Raw genomic sequence first — 13,308 nt, 5'->3', positions numbered from 1 at the left:
CTTCACGAAGCGTGAGCATTCGAAGAGCACATGCTCAGCGGTTTCGTCGCAGTTTGCGAATTCTGCACATGCGGGGGAGCCTTTTCCAACAAAAGTAAAAGCCAGGACTACTCTCTCCTCGACCCACTTAACAACAATCCTACGATCGCCAAACCCTTTGTCTCTCCGGAACCACCACCAAGATCATGTCTACGTGCAAGCAGATCTGACCTGCTTACGCATGCTCGAGACTATTGCCGAGCCTTCGACAATACATGTATTGTATACGTATACCATAATCACCTTTGTAGGCATATTTCACGTGGCTTTCGAATTTCAGCTTATCGATCAGCTTCAGCGAGCGAGTACACTCGCCTGTGGTGACCACTACGTCTGCTGTTCAGACTTGCGTGTGTTTATCACAATCACCTCCGTTTTTTGGTGAGCGAGTGCCAGCTGTCTTGACCTCATCCGGTGCTCCACTATGCCAATTGCGTGCATTGCTAGCAGTTTCACTTCCTCTATCGACTCACCGTATAAGGTATGCACACAGCAAAATCTAGCCACCGCATTTTGGATAGAAATTTCTCTATTTTCAACGAATCGTGTAAGGAATCGAAAAATATTTACTTCGGGATATATTTTGATATTGTGTTTAAAATAGAGTCAAGGGAACAAGAAGTTCTCGAAAAGTTTTTGCACAAACGTGCTGAAAATCTGACAATGTACATTAAAGCGACCGTCCCCGCAGACCTAAGTTAGCTTTCAAGTATTCGGTTCTATACATCATTACAACCTGGAAAGGTTGCAGATCAACTTAAGAGCAAGAAAAAATCGAAGTTTGGCAAGAAATACATAGTTTGGTCAACAATATGAATTTATGGTTTGAAAAACCGAACTTTTAGAAATACATGTACAGCAAATCATCTTTTTCACTACGGGAAATGTCGGGAAAAATGGTTGGCATCCCTTATTCAAAAGCTTAGATATTGTGTATTGATTTGAATTGATTGTTGTCCCCTGTTTTTGGCGGAGAATGCTTGCGTTTGTATGCAGAAAACTATGTAGAAATTGTACTGCATTTTTCCAAAAAACGTAAAATCTAATACACTTCAAAACTCAACCCAATTCAAAAATATTGAGTAACCGTAAATTGGAACCTTCAAAAAATGTCAAGAACGACAGCTTTCATCGAAAAATAAGATTGATTTTGACACAAAGGTGGTAAAAATTTCTTAGCATTCGGTCGAAGGTACTGTGCAAAACTTTACGGAAGGACTCAAGCTCAAAACTCGAGATGACGGATATAACAAGTCAAATCAGCAATGTCTTGATGTTGATTTAAAGTAAATTAATGCTTTTTTACGATGAATTGTTTTTGGTTTGGGAACAAGTTGGAATGAATTATTACTGCTTGATTTTCTTTGGCCAGATTTTGCTGTGCGCATACCTTACCACGAATATCATCGACAAAACGGGTTACGTACAAAAGGCTGAATTACGAAAGGCTGAAATAACAAAAGGCTGAAATTCGAAAGGCTGAAATGACAAAAGGCTGAATGCATCAAAAGGCTGAAATAACATAAGGCTTAAGTAGTGGTTTGACTAGTTTTCAAACGCACCCGCCTAAATACTATCCTCAACACTATTAACTCAGAGAAACAGACGCTTGGGAATAATCTGAGTTTCCCATTGCTCATGTGTACATAATGGGTCTCCAGTTAGCCTAGTGGTTAAGACTATGGATCGCCAATCCGGAGATGGCGGGTTCGATTCCCGTTCCGGTCGGGAAAATTTTCTCGACTCCCTGGGCATAGTGTATCATTGTCCTTGCCTCACAATATACAAATTCATGCAATGACAGGCAAAGGAAGCCCTTCAATTAATAACTGTGGAAATGCTCAAAGAACACAAAGTTGAAGCGAGGCAGGCCAAGTCCCAGTGGGGACGTGGAGCCATAAAGAAGAAGAAGAAGAATGTGTACATAAATGTGACAGCGAGCCTCCTACCAAATTGCCTCCCAGCTCTTCAAAATCTCAGTGTGCTGCGCTGCTAGGTGGCTCACGAAAATCTGATGGGTGCGAGCTAGGCGCCTAGCTCCCGGGGAGCTAGTCTCCTGCGCTGCGTGAGCTGTTGGTATCTAAGGTGAAAAACAACTTCTTGGTAACGAAGAACCTCAACAGCTTTTTTCCGTACACAGCTCAAGTGTCTGGTTGGTCTATACGATACGACTAGAGGGACTCTCAATGCAAAGGTTATGATTTCAATTCTTGTTCGTTTAGGAAGTTTTTGTCGTGAAATTTTCTAATTTAATCAGCGGATGAGACGAAGCTCATGAGACACATCTTGAGAAAAATGAGGCGCACAACTTTCAGTCTCAAAATGTACAGAGCTCCTGGGAGCTCGCTTGCCATGTGGCTCCCGTACATGGGACTACAGCACGTGTACATCAACTCTGGGAATAATTACATACATTCATTGATTTTACGATCTATTAGAAAATTTGTTTCTAATGCAAATCATATTTTAGTCTGTCACGAGCGCATTTAAAATAAATTTGATATTTTTCTCGCCTCATTCCACAGCTCAATGTGCCACGAAAAGCTTATGCATCACATGAAAGCACTTTTTTGAAAACAATTGGAGCTATAGTGCAAAACGTAGACACTTTGAAAAACAACATGGGACTGACATGTGAAGAGGGGCAGATTGGTTTTGCTTGAGCTTGACGATTGACCGTCCCTTAGTTCATGGTTGGCCAAACTAAACCATTTTGAGGGCACATGCTTCAAGTACTATGTTCCGAAGCAGGAAGTTTTATGACTGGGTCATAATTCTGTGCATTACACAGCGCAACATTTTTTTGTCTCAAGAGCAAACTTATGTGTCTCCGAAGGTTTTTGGGCCGCTGAATCCGAATCCGGGCTCAGATTTGCTCTAACACGTCACAATTCTGAGCTATACCTCAATTTATAGGGCAAAATATGCGATTTTGGGCTTTTTTGACTGCAAGCCATTGAGCATGGAAATATTTTTTTAAGCAATAAAAAAGTTTATTGTTCAACTAACATCTAAATTAACGAATCATGCAAAATACTTCGTTTTACTAAATCAAATTTGATAGATTTAAGCATTTTATGTTAGTATGAAAACTTGCATGCAACTTTTGGAGGGTGACTTGTATGGGAAATATCGTACCTAACATAAATCGCTTAAAACTATCAAATTCGATTTGGAAAAACGAAATATTTTGGATGAGCCGTTAGTTTAGATGTTAATTGACCAATAAACCTTTTGATGGCTTAAAAAAAAATATTTCCACGCTTAATGGCTTGCAGTTAAAAAAAGCCCAAAATCGCATGTTTTGCTCTATAAATTAAGGTATAGCTCAAAATTGTGACGTGTTAGAGCAAATCTGAGCCCGGATTCGGATTCAGAGGCCCAAAATCTGTCAGAGACACATAAGTTTGCTTTTGAGACAGACCAAAAGTTAATTTTTGTTACGCTGTGTTATTGAACGCCTACATTACTAAGACAGCATTTTTCAAAAGAAAAGCATATATTTCAAAGAAGGGAAAATCTCTAATGATATTGTTAGTAACCGTGATAACAACTATCTTCAAAACAACATGACTCGAAAGAATAGCTTATGTCTAAAGAAGGAAAAATTAACTATATGAATATTATCAGTTTCTTTTTGTGCTCGTTGGTATGCTCAACTAGCATAGGGGCAAGACAGATACAGGAAAAAGTAACTCCGTTATCGAAGTTTTGCTCAGAATTCGTCTGGATAGCTCTGGGTCACTGTGGTTTTCCCAAAGTGTTGCCTGATACCAGTGAAAAATCGAGTAGTTTTACCCAATTTCCCGCTTCGTAGAAACGTTTCTGAATGGATTCGAACAAAAAGAGTTACTCAGGATTGCTCAGAGTTGCTCCGGATTTCACAGTGTCTTGCCCCTATCCACTAGCCTCTACACTAAGCTCAGTTTCGACACTAATGCCCATGCTGAGGGTTACGTGTTCGATTCGCGTTCGGACTAAGAACTTTTCATTATGAAAATTTTCTTGACTCCCTTTTTTCATTGAGTATTTTCGTACCTGTTACAAGCTGAGAAGCAGGCTTGATCTTGAGTTCGGGCGTTACTCCAAGAAAAGGAGAAAGTACCATAACTTACACATGCATTTTCTTATTTCAGCCTTTTGTTACACTTGATTTCAGCCTTTCGTATTCAGCCTTTTGTGCATTCAGCCTTTTGAAATTCAGCCTTATGTTACTATTCCGACAAAACCGACCAGCTGTGCGCCAGATGGAATTGTGAGCCTCAATATGCCATCATATGTCGCGTTCCGCAGTATGTACTGTGTCCAGGATGGAACCCTGAGGTACCCCCGCGGTGATGTAGCTCCTCTCGCCCTCCTCGGTGTCATAAGTAGATAAGCACTTTTTTATAGTAGTAGCTCTCAAGTATCCGGTATCCAGGACTCCTAGGGTGTGTACGCCGCATTCGATGACTGCCCAGATGATGCTTTTGAGCGCATTCTCTACGCCCAGCGTGACGACCGCGCAGTAGCGAATTCCCCTGCGCTTCCTTCGGAGCGTTATCTCAGTCGTGTAATCAAGTTTTCCCCGCTAGCTCAACAAAAGGGGTAAAAGCAACTCATACGGCTTGGCATGTGCACCAACTAATCAAAACGCACCAATCAAATCATTTTAGAGTGTATATTGTCGTCCCCTTTACAAAACCGAGTCCATCAAAGTTTTGCCCTAGCTCCTAACTCGCACTATGTCGTGCTTAAATATGTTGATGCTTAAGACTAATGATTTCGGTCTACTCACGGACCCTCTACGCGTTGCGACGCTGCCAGACTACCGTCTGAGGATTGCGCACCCTCTCTTTTGCTCTCTGCTCCTTGGTGCTCCTTGGCTCCGTTGGAACGACCCACGCGTGGAATCACTCCGCGACCTCGAACTCTGGACGGCAGCCTACACGAAACTCGCTCTTGTTCACTCGCCGTATGCCACACACTCGATTAACTTCATCGGTAGTAGGCGAAAGGGGCCGCCGACGGGTATGCTCTACCTCACCGCCTTCTCTGGGCTGCTGGCAATTAGTTTGGCCGACCGAGTTGCGCTGCTATGGCCTGCAACGTTCACCCGCTTGGGATCCGCCGCAGTTGCCCTCGACGTCACTCCTAGAGCCGCCTCCGTTCACTCAAAAATTGATCCCCACAGTCACGACGATCAGTTGGCTGTAGGTTGTTGCGCGATTTGCGCCGTTGCACGTGATGAAACACTACAAGAAAAAAAAAACCCTGTCGCGCGACAAGTTAGAGATTGTTGGTGTGCGGCGACATATACTGCATACCCTGAATAGGGGTTTTCAACGTGTGTGTGCTCGTGCGTCGTAGACTGTCGCGCGCAGTGCTAAGCTTCCAGGCCGCTCCAATTGTCTGTGGATACGAAATGCGCTTTGTTAATTCCCTTTTGTTTGACAAAGCGACTCACCTTGCATCGTTCACTTCCCCTAGCACGCTGCTCCTCACCGTGCTGGCGAACGCCCAATGTGCCGTCCGGAACCTATTGCGAGTGTAATGCTACCGTTAAATCCACTGGCTGGCTCTCCAAGAATAATCACTCACCGTCTACTTGTCAGCAAACCAATCGCACTTAACGTTTGCCTCGCCTTTCCAGGTGTCGATCCGGTGAATGATCTTCCGGTTACGTTTGATCTGCAATCAAAGTTAATCAGCGTTTCTGTTGGCCGTTTTGTGGTTTGGGAAACTTACAGCAAGCGACGTTTTGGCTCTCGAACGTTGTGGCGTGGCTTACCGAGTCGATGGCGACTAGGTTCTTTCGGGAAAATCCTTTTCTCTATCGGTCGGGCGGTCACTTTCCTGGGTGGATCAAGCACGGGGATTTGAGCTCGTATTGCTTGCCTCCGAAGCGGTCGAGTGAGCTGTGGGGACTGTCGTGCTGCAAACCATACGACCAGGCTGAAGGTGGATGATCTGTTGGTGTGTGTGTGCCGACGAAGAATCACCTATGCATCGAGCGATCCTGCATTCGTCCTGCTCTAGCAGGTGGAAGAGCATAGAATCAACTGTTCGTACCGTGTTGCTGGGTAACCGACTTTAACGTTGGTCGCTGACGATGGTGCGCTCGTTGTGCACCAACTATGTGCATAGCTTCGGCTGTGTGCATCGGTTGTGTACGGCGCTGGTGTGGCAAAGGCTTGAACGTCGCGGCGTCGATGGTGGTTTGGTTCACAGTGGCGTAATGAGGCATTTTTCTTGGAACACTATATATGATTTGGTGCTGTTTTGTGCTGTTTCTGATTTTCATATCCATACGTACAATAACATCAAAAAATTTCATAAACGTTACAGCCGTTTTGGTTACAACCTCAATATGCCTACCGTCGATCGACCCTTTTGGAAGCCGAATTGGTTATCCAAGAGCCCAGAGTTATCTGGTTTCTTGATATACCTAGATCATCAGCCTCGACAGAAAGATCCACTTCAACAGCTTTCCGGCGGTGTCCAGAAAGTAGATAGGTCTGTATTTCGACGAGTCGCCAGGTGGATTCCTGTGCTTGGGCGGTAGAACCAATCTTTGCCTTTTCCACCTCTTTGGAGATACGCCTTTGTCTAGACACATCTACAGAACCATTCTTAACATGTCAGGCAGGCTTCGATGGCCATCCTTATGGCCACTGTCTGGATACCATTCGAACTCAGAGCCTTGTTAAATTTGAGCGACTTCGTTCGTCACCAGGGCGACCGCACTTTAACCGGTTTGGCCATATGGAACGGGGGCCCATGGTCTTATATCGTGATGCGGGTACAACGTTTCTACGGTCTGCCCAGGGCTACCTGGCAGAGCTTTTTAAAGCAAGCCCACTGACGCTCTTTTATCTCTTTGTTCAGTGCTATTTTAACTACCCTATTGACCTCATTTCACTCCATTTTACCCTCATCGTTGCGAGCTCTTTGCCTCGTCCTGCTAGCTCTTATGCAGGGTGCGCGGAATTCTGCTATTTCTGGACATCACAAATATACCGGTTTGCGCCCATTTTGGGGTAGGTATCGACTTGGCATTGTAGCGTCGCATGTACGGGTTACTAGATCATCGCTGGACAGATCGTCGTTTTCCATAAGAAATCGATCCTGAAAATACCGAAATGCGAGGTCAGCTATCCCCAATGACGGTCAATGACCTGCGGCTGTGGCCGTCTTCGTCCGTGTTCCACCCTGTATCGAATCATTAGATGTTCACTGTGCGTGTATCCATCGTCGACCTTCCAGTCTGAGCTAGGGTTTAGACCCCGGCTCCAGAAGAACCCTAGCCCATGGCCCCCTGCCCCTATCTGGCTACGCCCATGCTCACTGCAAATGAAGTAGTCGCCAATGATCCTGATGGTTATCTATGTAAGCAGGGAGGCCACCCAAGGGTTTACCAAGGCCCTTTTGGGGACTGAGCTTAGAGCCGGATCAGGAGTGGTCATCTGAACCTACTAGGTACCAATTTACTATTACTATTACTACCCAATTAGTTGTCTAAGCTGGACACATGTCAGGAACGTACTTTAAGGCTACGCCACGGTTTTATGGGACGGAAGACAGCGTCGACATTAGCCCATCCGCCGTTTCAAGCCAGCGTCACCCAACTTTACTGAGAGGTTAGAATGCCGTCGCTACCAGATCACTTGTGCGTAGTTATGTACCTAAGCGTGTACCGTCTCAGTAACTATTTACAAAGCAAGACCAGTATGCCGTAATCTGGAACTTAGTTCCTGATATTTGGAAGCGGTGTCGTATTGCTTGTACAGAGTTGCTGAAATGTGAAGTAAGTTCACAAATTTAATGCCACTCAATGCCAGGCATTGACCACCTGCTGCATAATGATAATTGTGAACTTATGATACATTGGCCAACATAATTGACATCGGAATTCAGGCCGGAAAAGAGCACTCCCTGTAATAGTATGAATGATTATCCCTACTCGAGCCATCATCTGGGTAAACTAAATACCCTATGCAAACAGAACAATCTACATATATAAAAATGCAGTGGCATACGTGGGACCGCGCATAACTTGCGAAGGGAAGGGCCGATTTTGGTCGTCTTAGTTTTGTTCTGTTAGGTTTCACCCAAGGAAGGTTTATGAGGCAAAAAAAATGGGAAAATTGAGAGTTTTTGAAAATTGATCTTCCTTACTCTTTGACCGTGGACTTGGTATTGGCTAGCAACTTGAAACGTCAAAAAACGCAGTAGGCAAGACAAAGTTTGCCGGGTACAGCTAGTTACACATAGATACAATGTCGAAAGTATCAATTTAGCATTGAGTTCCAGACCAAGCGACCAACTTCGTCTGAAGTGTCACTAGCTAACAATAATCCAACCGATATTAATAATGTCCATCCCACTGAAAGACTTACTCAAACTCGAATAGCTGTACATAGTTAGTAGCTATTCCGATGAGCATGAGACGGTGCACAGGATGAACAAACACAACTAGTCGGGGCCTTCGGGGGTACCCCCTCCGGATGTGCAAACATCTAACCAGCCACTACTGCACTGCATTGACTGACTGGTAGGGAAGACGTGGATAATATGAGCTTGTGTAAGCTTCCAACTTGGATTGAAGTAGGATGCAAACGGTTTTAATTCGTCTCTAATGATGTTCACTAAGATTTCAAAAGGGAATTGAGCATTTTCAGAGAATTTTTGAATTTGCTTGCCAGGAATGTTACGAAAACTATTGAGAACGTTAGGTATTTAAAGAACATCAAGTTTAGATTACTGGCATATGGTTATATTGATTTCAAAAACCCAAAAAACGCAATGGAACGAGCTCACCAATTTTGTTCATCGTTATGTGTTCCGTTACTATTGAGACTATGTAAAAGATATCAATTCATAAGGATGATAAAAGTTGAGTAGGATAATCATAATCAATTACCCTGTCTATCTCTCGGTGACACTATCTATAGAACGTCTCTAGTCACGTCCTTACAAACAGATTATAATACTGCAAGCCATATTTGTATTAGGTATGCGACATTTTTTTTTGCTTTTTTGGAGCCTGTGTCTGTATCAGTATGTGCACGTAGGTCACACGCAGTAAGAAAGTTTTGTTGAACCTTATTTTCTATCAGATCACAGGTTCCGTAACACTTTCCCCTACTGATACTATCATCCCACAAGACCCACCACTAAGACTGAAGTGTGCTGGTTTTTGCTGTCTGCTCTTTGCCACAACCATTTAGAACAAAGACAAACAGATACCTACAAACATAGATTTCCCAAGACGGCCTTGCGGCTGTGTGACACCCACCCGCTTCGTACCCTTGCTTTTCCCGACGTGACGGAAGGAAAAGTGGAACATCATATGTATGTACGTTTGCTGCTGCTCAGGGAGCATCCATAAAGTACGTCACGCTTAGAGGGGGGAGGGGGGGTTTTGAAAAGTGTGACAAGCAATGTATTAAATATAGGAAAAACCCGTACGAAGGGGGGAGGGGGGGTTGAAAATTCCCATTTTTAGCGTGACGTACTAAATGGATGCCCCCTCAGTTCTGTCGGTTGAGGATGGTTCAACCAGTGCAGTCGGTCAGTCAGCTGGTCGGTACCGTCATACGGGGTTACTTGCAACAGCGGTGTAACTTGCAACACGATGGCATACACTAAATGTGAAGTATTTTCTAATAATAATGAAAACTAGTATGCCCTTTTATTTTGGTTATAGAGATTATGTATACCAAGGATCGATTTAGTGGAAAAAATAATTTTGTTTCTTTGTTAATTGTTTAGCTACACTGTTAAAACGGTTTGCTCATTTTATGCCATAAAAACAAGTATGAAAATCGTGTTTCACCTCTCCCCTATGGTTAGTGCGATAAGTCTGATGACCTTGGTTGCAGTTAGGGTACCTAATAGTAAGCTTAGCTAAACGACAAAAGTCTAATAAACTTATCGACTAAGTAATGTAAAAAATCATTATTATATTCGTCAACCACTATGGGGTAACTTGCAACAGTTAAATTTGACAAAATCTTCTATTATTTATCTTCGTTTCACGATATTTTTGACAGAAATAACCGAAACGGATCATTTCTTGATTACGTAACGAGTTCGTTTTCAAATGACATCTCATTTTTACATTTTTTGAACATGATTTTCAAACATTGTTAGGAAATACCATATTATGGAGTTTTCTTCATGTTACATCTTGTTAAAACTTTAATTTAGTTTATGGGTGCTTCAAAACAATCACCAACATCAATTCTGAACCTAGATGGAATAAATTATTTCAGCAGAGCACCAAATTAACGACTTTGATATTTACAAAGTTCAATAGATGTGTTTCAATCAATGTTATTTTAGCTGAAATTGTCAAACACCACTTCAAACTGAAAACTACTTAAAGATGACTCACTCTACCTTTTCAAGAAATGACAATTATCATTGTTGTCATTTTGTTACGAGTACTATGTCATGAAATCCATATACATTTTATATTTGAGGGACGTGAGACCTGTTGTTAAACGATATACTCTCACTTGCAATAACTATCAGCCCTTTCATGAAAAAATATATGTCAATTGGTTAGTGTACATCTTAACAATGCATTTTTCATGCATTTCATCAAAAATTTACAATACGACTAAGCACTAGAATGTTCGTGCTGTTTAATGATAGCTAACTTAACTTCATGTCCTGTGTTGCAAGTTACCCCACAGATGGGGCAACTTGCAACAAGCATGTATTTCGCACCTCCTGATTAGGTGACAACCTATTTTGATAAATCAATTGCTGCATAGTATTCTACTCTGGGTAATTAGCGTACACGATGCTTTACAGGATGGTTCAAATGTTTAGATTTTCAATGATATTGCTTCAAAGTCGAAAAGTGTTGCAAGTTACCCCATTTGACGGTACCCAATAAAGAGTCAACCAGTGGAAATAATGGACTATACGAGGTTAGAGCAATTGTTTCGATCTCCTGGGAGATAGTAGGTAGAAGGAGGCAGACATCATTGGCACTAACTTTGAAGCGCATTGTAGAAGTATGAACTGCACCCACATGGGGTGGTAGTTGACAAATTGATTTCTATTTGAGTGAACAACGCTTGATTCGGTCAGTGATTGTGGATCCCTATCTGTTAAACTTGAGAAGAAATTTAATTGCCTGAAATCGTAGAACGAGTACAATACCTATCATGCTTAAACATTCATGCTTCCCATTACACATGACAAATATTTATCCAAACAAACCCAACAAAAGACCATCAACGTGAATTATTATAACCTTAGATTAATGTTGGACTACAATGGTCAATATTTGTCCATGTCTAATGAACTCTTGATTAGGCTGACACAAATTTCGATTTTCTCTAATGTCACCCCCCCCTCGGAAATTTTTTGTCGGAATTCGACATTTTGAGGGGGGACACAAATAAATTATTTAGGAAATTTAAAAATTTTCGAGAGTCGTCGAAAAAATTTCTCAACAAATCCGATGAGTTTGACGATTTTGCCTAATTGTTTGGGTATTTTTTCACGAAATACGTATATTATTTATCATCCCCCCCCTTGACGAGTCAACGAGCAAAGTGACAAAAGAAGAAAATGAGATTTGTTCCGGCCTTATAAGATAAAAGATCTTTTGTGGAATTTGGATTTTTTCCACTCTCCTGTGGGCGATTTCTCATAAAAATGGATTTTTTAAATCTGTTTTTAAATTTTTTTAGTCCTAAAAAAACGTGTGCCTATACTGCCGTGTAATTGCCCCATATTAGAGGGATTCTAAATTCAATAGAACATGGGACAACTATGTTGCACACGGCAGTAGAGCCGCGTTTCAAGGTACAGAAATTCCTTTGGGGGTTCCTTCAGACATCTCTAAAGGGTTTCTTTTTCTTTTTTTAGTGGTTGCCTTAGAATTTTCACATTTTTTTTTTAAATTGTTGCTGGGATTCTTCTGGTATAATTTCCAAGCGTGGCTTCTGAAGTTTCTTTAGAAATTTCCCCAAAGGTTTTTTTTTTCAGAAAACCTTTTATGAATTCCTCTCGGGATTGTCTAATGGATTCCTTTAGATATTTCTGAAGGAATCCTTTCATGAATTCTTCTAGGGATTCTGTAAGAAAATCCTCCGGGAATTCTCCAGAAACAGCGGCGAAAATTCCATTAGAAAATTTTTCGTGAATTGCTCCCCAAATTGCTGCATAGATATTTTTTAGGAATCTTCCTTTCAGAAAAAATTCTATGGATTAAAAAATTTCTCAAGGAATTCATTATGAAAACTTGCCTTAAGTGTTTCAGAAAATTATCCAATCATTCCTCAAGAAAAGGTTCCATGGACTTCCTGATAAACTCCTTCATGGATTCTTCCAGAAATTTTTCCGGGAATTGTTATACCTAATCTTCTACAGATTCCTCCAGAAGTTTATCCAATAATTCCTTCAACAAATCAGAAATTCTTTGAGAAGTGTCATTAGGATAGCCTCTGAAATTCTTTTTGAAATGTCTCCAAAGGTTCCTTTATAAAAACTCTTCTGAATTCCTGTCGAAGTTGCCTAATGAATTTCTTTATAAATTTAAGAAATTCCTTCAGGAATTCCTCCAGAAAATATCCCAATTTTTTTTTCGAAAGCCTTCCAAGGATTGTTTCTCGAAATTCTGCATACATATCTTCCAAATTCCATGATACACTAGTGATTTCCTTCAGAAAGCCTTCCACAGAATAGTTTAAAGATTTCTTCAGGAATTCTTTATGCAAAACTTGCATGGGAATTCTCCTGAAATTCAAGTAGGGATTCCTCCCGAAATTTCTCCAGTCATTCCTCTAGAACACATTCCATGGACTTCCTTATAAATTCATTCATTTATTTAGTTAACATCAAATTCATGATAATACTGAATCAACAATTTGCCGCCATAATACTCGATTTGCAGCTGCAGCTCTCCAACGTCGGTCACGCCCAACACTCGCCAGATCACGCTCCACCTGGTCCGCCCATCGTGCTCTCTGCGCTCCACGCCTTCTTGTACCAACCGGATGGTTAGCAAACACCAACTTTGCAGGGTTGTTGTCCGGCATTCTTGCAACATGCCCTGCCCACCGTATCCTTCCGGCTTTGGCTACCTTCTGGATGCTGGGTTCGCCATAAAGTGCAGCGAGCTCATGGTTCATCCTTCTCCGCCACACACCGTTCTCTTGCACGCCGCCGAAGATCGTCCTTAGCACCCGTCGCTCGAAAACTCCGAGTGCTTGCATGTCCTCCTCGAGCATCGTCCACGTCTCGTGCCCGTAGAGAACCACCGGT

The 13,308-nt window shown here is 42.1% G+C and overlaps 1 protein-coding gene and 1 long non-coding RNA gene across 7 annotated transcripts in view; both read right to left on the bottom strand.

Moving 5' to 3' along the window:
• The window catches only part of LOC109416018 (neuropeptide F receptor), a 410,464-nt gene that overhangs the window by 106,060 nt on the left and 291,096 nt on the right, over positions 1–13,308 (bottom strand). The window lies entirely within an intron of this gene.
• Positions 503–12,680, bottom strand: LOC115271058 (uncharacterized). Its single transcript, XR_009999122.1, has 4 exons — positions 5,767–12,680; positions 5,620–5,709; positions 5,486–5,557; positions 503–5,430 (listed from the first exon to the last, which is right to left on the bottom strand). It is a non-coding gene; the product is annotated as an uncharacterized LOC115271058 (long non-coding RNA).

This window comes from Aedes albopictus, chromosome 3 (genome assembly GCF_035046485.1).
Source record: "Aedes albopictus strain Foshan chromosome 3, AalbF5, whole genome shotgun sequence".
Taxonomy (NCBI): domain Eukaryota; kingdom Metazoa; phylum Arthropoda; class Insecta; order Diptera; family Culicidae; genus Aedes; species Aedes albopictus.
The sequence above is the reverse complement of the archived record's forward strand: the minus strand, read 5'-3'. Positions and strand labels throughout refer to the sequence as shown.